The 8,692-nt window shown below is 38.1% G+C and overlaps 1 pseudogene; it reads right to left on the reverse strand.

Moving 5' to 3' along the window:
• Window positions 1-5,617: 5,617 nt before the first annotated feature.
• Window positions 5,618-8,130, reverse strand: LOC112309125 (E3 ubiquitin-protein ligase RNFT1-like; annotated as a pseudogene).
• Between the last annotated feature and the right edge of the window lie 562 nt (window positions 8,131-8,692).

Genomic DNA, 8,692 nt, shown 5'->3' on the forward strand with positions numbered 1-8,692 from the left:
TATTATTCATTATTTATAAGTAATAAGCACATTTAATATATATTTAATAAATAAAACAATAACAATTTATTGTTAATATATTAATAAAATATTCAGGTTCTGAAAGTATTATGAAGGGGGAAAATCATTTGAGATTTTAATACTCAAAGGCAAACAATGTTAATATTTTGTGTATATACTTATATATTTTAACAAATTGTGAACATACTCTATTGCTTTATGTCTTGATTTTTTTCATTTAACAATATAGAAGGTATTTTTGGTGTCATAAATGTTCTAGAACATGACTTTAGTGATTAAATATTATTCCCTCTATATACATTGAGTGTTTAGGTTTTTAAAATAGCTTGCTGATATGAGTAACATGATGATAGAGTGTTTCTTTTTATTATTAAAGACATACAAAATCCCTTAAAGACATACACATACAAAAAAAATCTACCAATTTATTATCACAAGAATATGATGCTTAAATTATTTATTTTGTCTAAAAACCTTAAAGTGTAAAACAGAAAACTTGAATTTTTTAATATTTAGTTTTATAAATTTATGGATTGTAAATAATGAAATTTGATGTAAAAGAGAACTGATTTAAAGGTATACCAGAGATATTACAAGGGGGCTAATTGTGAAGAGTGAAGTGGGGAGCAGACTTCACAGATGGTTCCTAATGATTCCCCCATTGGTGTTTTTCCCATTGCCTAATTTTCTCCCCTTGGGTGTGGGCTGCACCTGATGACTTAGTTCTAGACAACAGTCTATGACAAAGGTGATTGGCTGTTACTTCTGTGATTGAGTTACAAAATATTCCATTTTGCAAGCAGATCCTCTCTGTTGTCTTCTTGGTTTGTTATGTTTTGATGAAGCAAGGTGCTGTGTGGGAGAGGTTCCCATGGCAAGGGAATGAGAGAAACCTATGACCAAAAGCTGGCAAAGAATTGAAGTCTTCAGTGTGTGAGGCACTGAATATTCCCAACAACCGCTGAGTGAGCTTGGGAGGCCGATCCTTCCCTGGTCAAACCTCCAGAGGAGACTGTAGATCCTGGACCAGCCCCTTGACTGAGAGACCATGAAGCAAAGGATCCAGATAAGCTGTGCCCATGGTCCATGGAAACCATGAGATAAGTAATGTGCATTGTTCTTATGTTGCTAAGTTTGGGAGCAAATTTTGATGCAGCAATAGAAAGTAATACAGATTTGACTAGAAAGACGGGCAAGAAGGAATTCAAAGACCGTAGAAAAGAGGCTTATACTGAAGCTTATAGAAAACATGGCAACTTTTACTTTTTCAGGTATCTTTTGCTAAGTGAATAATAGTGACTGCATTTTCTTTTTAAAACTATTTTTAATGTGTTTGATAAATAACACTTTCTATAGAAAAGTTAGAAAATATGGAAAAGTTCAAAGAAAAAATAAAAATCACACAATTTTATCCAAATATAACTACAACTATTATTTTGGTGTACATTTTTCAGTACCTCATCTCTACAAAATCAGGATTATACACTAATAGTGTTTCTACCTTAGCTTCTAACCCAGACAAGTCTTACATTTTCCATTTCATATTCTTCCACACATCTTTTAAATGGTTGCATAGTTACCCATTGGACACGACAATTTATTGAATCAAACTTCTATTATTTGCCACTTAATAGTATATTTTAATACATGAAATTTGGATTATCCCAGAAAATCAAGGTTACATGGATGACATTTGTGGGGTTTCTTTTCATGCTTTGCTTTATCTCAGAGATGTAAGTGATAAATTTTCAGAGCCAAAGGAGGACATAATTTTTAAAGCCAGTTTCCCAGGCTAACAGTACATTATTCTCCAGAAAAGTCTCATTTGGGCCATTTCTGTTCACAGTTAAATGAAAAGACTTAGATAATTGAACTAAGTGATTAACTAGTGGAAATAAGCTTGGGAAAGCCTGAGCATCTATGACCTCATTTAAACAAAGTCTTGGATGCCAGGGGGAAAGTAAGTCATCTTGTGTAATGTAGCTGATGGAAAGAAATCGAGAAATTTTATAATAAAATACCTGCCTCTGTTGGCCTCAGTAGAACCTGAAGGATGGGAGCTGACCTGTGTCACTGGAAGAGGGATCCCACTGTGAGCACTAGAACCAGCAGGGCCCCAGGCTGCGTCCACGGCTTTTGCATTTGATAGAGAAGTAGAGACAGAAACACATCAGATCTCTCCAAATAACCATCTTCCCAAATGTTTCATACTGTGCTTTATTGGGTTTTAGCAAGTTTTTTTTTTTTTTTTTTTTACTTTGAGCTGGAAGTAAAATTGGCAGTAACTCAAAAAATGCTAAATTCAGCTTTTTTATTGCTTGTCTCCAAATGCATTTCATTAATGATAAAAAAAGAAAAAAAATATGGATAGTCATGTGTCTAATGAAGTGTTTTGCTCTGGAATCGAGATGATATATTACTGCCTCCAATCCCAAGATTCTGTGATTTTATGATTTAATTAGTAAGAGTGATTAGAAAATTACTGGGTGACTTTTAACTGTGGGGTTAATGATTTTCCTCCTTCTCTGACCACACCTCAATTCTAATGAAATCTTTTTTTCTATATGTACTTTCTAGTGAGTTGTGTGTCTACACAATTGGCTGTACTTACTCTTTCAGACAGAATAATGGAGTTTAAAGGATCTTAAGGCACTTTTCTCAGATGTAAAGTCCGTAAGCCAGAGTTTTGCTCTTGCTCTGAAAACTTTGAGATGGCAGCTTTATATAAATGGTGGTTTACATATATTGATTATGAAACTTTTGGGTTTCTTCCTAGGAAAGGTACTAAGTGAAAATGTTTTTGAATTGCTATATTTGTATCTAGGGGAGGATTCTGTGGTTTTGGAGGAGTGTCTGACCTCTGATTGCATCGGACTTCCCGTGATGCTTCACGTAAAGAGAAGCCGACCTTGCATTTCTACTTGGATCTGAGATTGACAAAAATCTGTGTGTATGTGTTTCAAAAAAGGTTTTTTAAGGTGAAAAACAAAGCTCAAACATTTAAAGGTGGTAAAAAGTATTACAAAAAGAGAATTAGATATAAACCTTCTTTCTCCTTAATTAACCTAGACAAGTTATTAGCTTTATAGGGAAAAAAAGGAGCCAGTTTGGTTTTAAACGCAAAAAATAAAGTTCTTTATTAAGTTAGGGGGTCTCGGCAAGTTAGAGCATTGACTGGACTTTGATTCTTGTTATAAATGGAGTAAGAAAACCACAGAGAGTTTTCACGTTCTCATAGCTCTGAAGCGGCTTTGCTAAATGACTTCCATTAAAAGAAGTGACTTAAAGTAATACTCTTACAGCAAATTTACTTCTTACCATAGAAATGTGAACAGAGCAATGATTTGAGAACTTGCTTTCCTGTAAACTCTACTTCTTTGACAATCGCAAGAGGTCTTGAAGTCAGCCTCAGTAGGCACTAATCCTGTGACAAAGCCACCTCGTGTGCCAGAATATCACATGAGTTTCTTTTTTTTTCTATTCCCTTCTGCTAAATTGCCTTTTCTCTAAATATCCATTCTCTTTTACCTTCAAAAACTTATGGAGCACCTGTCATGTAAGGCCTGGATTGTACAGTGGCCTATGTGGTATTTCACAGTTCTGCAGGGGACCCTGCTCAGCCTTTTCTCTCTGATGAAGCTGACAACTTGGGACCCTCTTGACAAAAATCATAACGGGCCAATGCTCTGAAAATAGTGGTCTGAATTCTTGTCGTTTCAAGACTGATTTTTTAAATGTAAGACTTTTATTTTTGCATGTTTCCATCAACTGAGGAAACACATAATGACAAAAGCACCTTAGGAATCAAGAACTCATTTTAAATGAATTTATATAAGAAACTCAGATATTTCCCAAAGCTCCCAAGTTTCTCAAGATCAGATTAAATTAGGCTAGACCTCCATGTCCAGGGCCGGTAACAGGCAATGTGCTTGCTACTCATGTTTCCTTGAGTTTCCTACAATTTAGTCCCTCATACTTCCCTTTACTCCCACTGTCTTGCTGTTTGGCATGAGCCCTGGGTCAGAGCCAGAAGCTCAGTCTCTTAAACATTTTCTGTAAAAAACTTAACCTGATTTTATGAATGTGGTAATTTTCCTGAAGATCTGAGAGGTTCCACTGCTCATAAAGTAGCCTTACACCATCTTGCTGGCTGTACCCTTCTCTTTTTTCTGCTCAGGGTCTTTCAAAGCCCAGGCTTCTTCTGTGACCCCTCCCACTGATCATGTGCCCCAGATAATGAGTAGGGTCCTCTCCCTCCATCCACAGTTCTTCCCACATAAGTGTGTCCCTACTGGATCAGCCTGCCTGGCTTCTCCAACCTGTCTGAACATTCTGTTTACATCAAATGGGAGTACATATGTATTAAGCATATCATTTGTATACTCCATAGACAAGGCTTGCTGTGTGCATATATTCTAGGTCTCTTTATAATAATTACTTACAGTGGCCAAGGAACCCCAGAATCTAACAGGTTGGGGACTACTTCCACAAAAATCTCTCTACTATCAATAAACTATGGAGATATTATCCATTGATTTACTTTTACTTTTATTCTTATCTGCATTTGTCTCTTAAGTTAACAATATCCTGAGGTTTATCCCCTTAAAAAACTTGTACATATTTCTATTTACCCTAAATTTGCCCCCACTTAAACTTTCAGGATCTGTGTCCTTTATTATATTCCAGATATTGGTGAACACATTCAGTATACTTCAATATTTCATTGACATTGATCTCTTCTAGTTTTGACTTTGACCATTTCATACTGAAGAATGATTTGTCCTCATGTTTTAGCTTCCATTTTTCTTACATCACCAATGTGGGAACATTAGAGATAATGAATATTTCCTCTCCACTCACCTGCTAATGGTATATCCCTGATGTCAATACCATTTGCTAATGGTATTGATATTAGAAAGGGAGGCAACTGCTCATCTTCTCCTCACTGGATTGTTTAAAAGAAAACATTGATATGATATTTTTAAATTTAATTGAGTTTGTTCTATAAAAATAGTTTTTCAGTAAAGAAAACTTGGGGAAATTGGATTTCAGCTTTTTCTATCAGTAAGCTAAAATATTGGCTCATTGGACAGTCTTAATTTTTGTGATACAACTAGGTACTATTTTCATTTTTCCTGTGAATTATCACTGAGTTTTCTTAGCAAATTGTCCTCCTCCCATGAGAAAACATCATATACTACCCAACGGTTAAGCACTGGACCAAAGAGTGCAATGCTACTCGTGTGTGTGGAGTCAGCATCCCCAAGGAGTGGGATCACAGTTTAGAGTGGAGATCAGACAGGACCAACAACTCAGAAAATAGCTATGATGCAAAGCCAAGTGGTAAATTCCTGAGTGACAGAGAGAGCTGGTGGACTTCAGAGGAGGTAGAGACCCGCCCCACTGAAATCAGGGAGGATTTCACAGGAGGAATGTCAGTAGCACTGTATATAGTTGCTGTTTTTGGTAGCATTAAAAAGAAAACAAATTTATAATTTTATACTGTAATTATCTGTCAAGTAATTAGGATAGAAAAATGTTCACATACACATTAGGTTGAATGTTACTTATTTTTTAAAGCCCTATTTTCTTTTACTCATTTAATTAAAAAATTGAAAACATGCTTAAATCTTATTCTAGTATTCAAAAATGTTTGGAAATTTTTTTCTGAATTTTTGTCACTGCAATCTATCCTAATGCCTTCAGCAATAGTCATCGTAACCCAAGGACACTGTAACCCAAAGGCTAATTTATAGCGTGATGAGGTAGCCCCATTTTTCCATTTTAAACATTTATGTGGTCTGAAATCACAGTTTTGATCAGGAGCCATGTTTTCTCACTGTAAAACCATAAGGTAATACATTATTTGGAAAATATAGGCTGACAGATGGGTGGGGGGCGGGGGAAGCTGAAATTCAGCTCAACATACTGAACAAATATCACCTACATCTGAACGAGTCACTCCAAAACGTGGCTGTGTAAAAAAGACTCACAAAGCCTGTCTGAAAGTCCTCAAAAGCTTTAAAGTGAGGTAGCACAAAGCCAGTAATATCCTAAGAATCTTTCTAGTTATATCGCCAAACTCCCCATAGCCAATAAGTTAATGAAAGCAAACTGATACGGGAACAAAATTCAGTAACATTGACATAATTCTTCTAAGAATATATGTATTCAAGAAGTAGCAGCTCTTGGATTTCAAAGGCACTATAAAAGAAGTCACCAATAAAATAAAGCATTTTGCACCTATGAAAAGAAATTTCAGAATGAAGTCTAATTCCAACAATCTGAAGTGTTTCCTAGAAGTCTGAATGATCCAAAGTGGGACTTAAGAAGACCGAGCTGTAATAAAGGGACAGAATGAAAGAGAGCAGAGAGTTCTGCCAAGAATACCAGTAACCCGGCGTACTGAATCTTTGAGCACCTACTTTTTTCTTAGAAAAGTCTGGTTTACAATGCCTTTTTTTTTTCATAAATAGATGTTAGAAGCCTAATTCCAAAAGAAATTCCAGATATTTCTTGCGCTTAGATTTTCAGCACATCTTTTGGGCATGGAGTTCACCTGGATATGAACATCTCCAGAATGCAGGCTAGACTGTTCTCCCAGCCGTCTCAGTGCATAGCCTTTGTACAGTTCTCCTAGCCAGGCCCCCAATTTCTAGATCCTCAATCTCTGCTTGCAAAGTAGCTAATTATTTCCTGAGCTTATCTCTTGTAATACTTCGCCTGAAGTACAAAGTAAAAGCGAACCCACAGTTATTCTCTGGCTGACAACCATTTCCCCCAGAGTTACAAATCCAGTAGGCATGTGGTTTGTTTTCTCAGTTAGCTCAGGAAACAGTTCTACCGAGTATTTTGACCCTCTATAACTTGGGCGTCCATCTTTACAGCTCTGTTATAGATTCCTTTATAATAAGTCTTGAAATGAAATGGTGCAAGTTTTCCAACTTTGTTCTTCTCAAAGCTCTTTGACTATAAGAGAACCTTTGCAGTTCTAGATAAATGTTAGACTCATCTTTTCAATTGCTACAAAAAAACATGCCGAGATCAAAATCTGAAGCTGGAGAAGCAGGGGGTCCAGAATGAGAGTTGGCAGATCAGGGCAGTCACTAAGTAACCCTTCTACAGCAGCAGCACAGTGGACAAGTGAGAGCTGGAGGGGAATCTGCTGAGAGGAACTGCAAAAGGGGCTGGTGTTGAGGTCTGTGGAAGGCTGCGACCTGGTACTAGCTCTTGCCTGTGAGTTTGCTGTCACGTACCTGGTGGTGAGCTGCTGCTGGTCAGCAGGGTGGGCAGAACGGAAGAAGAGCTGGAATAGGCAGAAGAGGGTGCAGAATGGGGAAGAGCCAGAACAGACTGGCACCTGCTGGCATCTCCGCATCTATGTCTCCTCACCTCTAATTACAACGGCCTTCAGAGCATACTGGCTGCTGCTTGACGTCACTTTTCAATTCTTGAGCAAGTTTCTGTTTTGGCTTAGTTTAACCCAGAACTGAACAAGAAAGGTGATTCTAAAATGCAGCTGTCACCCTGGCCAGTGTGGCTCAGTTGGTTGGAGCAACATCTCCTCACCAAAAGGTTGCAGGTTTGATTCCCAGTCAGGGTACATACCGAGGTTGTGGGTTCCATCCCCGGTCCGGGCACATACAGGAGGCAACCAGTTGATGCTTCTCTCCTGCATCAGTGTTTCTCTCTCCCTCTTCCTCTCACCCTTTCTCTCCCTCTAAAAGCAATGAAAAAATGTCCTCAGTTGAGGATATTAAATAAATAAACAAACAAATAAATAAATAGTTCCAACTTACTGAGACTGAATAAAAAAAGGAAAAAACCCTGTTTCTCATTGACTGCTCTCTCTGTGACACCACCGTCATCCAGCCAACTGTCAACTCCTGTTATCCTACATCATTAAGAGCCCTGCATTATGAGCCTTTCTCTTCTCTGTCACTGCCCTTCTTTTTGTAGTTCCACCCGTCGTACATTTTTGTCTGGATTCCTGTAATCTCCTCGGACTTGCAGTTGCATGAACCATGGGTGTGTAGGTTGTCCACTGCACAGCTGCAGGGTTACCACCCGGATCTGGCCCCAGTTCTCCCTCCCAGTAACTTGGGCCATGCTTTTAAAAGGCAAAACTGACCATGTCATTCTCTTGCCTCAGATCCTCCTTGGCCTCCTGTATTCTTGGAAGTAAAGTTTAAATTCCTTAGTATAGCATAAACATCCATTCATGACTAGCAGATGAGCCTAAGCTCTGGGTTCAGAATTCGTAGTTGGAATGTATCTTAGCCACGTGCAAAATGTAAGATCTTGGGCAAGTTATTTAATCTCTCTGGGCTTCTGTTTCTTTAACTGTGAATTGGTGGAGGAGGGTAAGAGTAGCTTTTTCCCCCTCAATTTTTGTCAGCATACGTGGGGATGTCGAGGACTTAGTGTAGTGACTAGCATATGCTAAATTTTCAGTAATAAAATTTGAAATATTATTACTGTTCCTTCTGTAGTGCAGCCTTCACCACTGTCTGTCCCCACCCTAACTCCATGTATGCTTTAGCCTAGTGGAACTCCTTGTTGTAAGTGTCCATGTCGTGATCCATTCTGCCTCTGGGCCTCTACACAGGCATGTGCCTGAATTACCCTCTCTTTCCTGGTTGGAACCTGCTCATTCTCCAGGCCTCAGTGA

The sequence above is a fragment of the Desmodus rotundus genome, chromosome 3 (assembly GCF_022682495.2).
Source record: "Desmodus rotundus isolate HL8 chromosome 3, HLdesRot8A.1, whole genome shotgun sequence".
NCBI classification, from domain to species: Eukaryota; Metazoa; Chordata; class Mammalia; order Chiroptera; family Phyllostomidae; genus Desmodus; species Desmodus rotundus.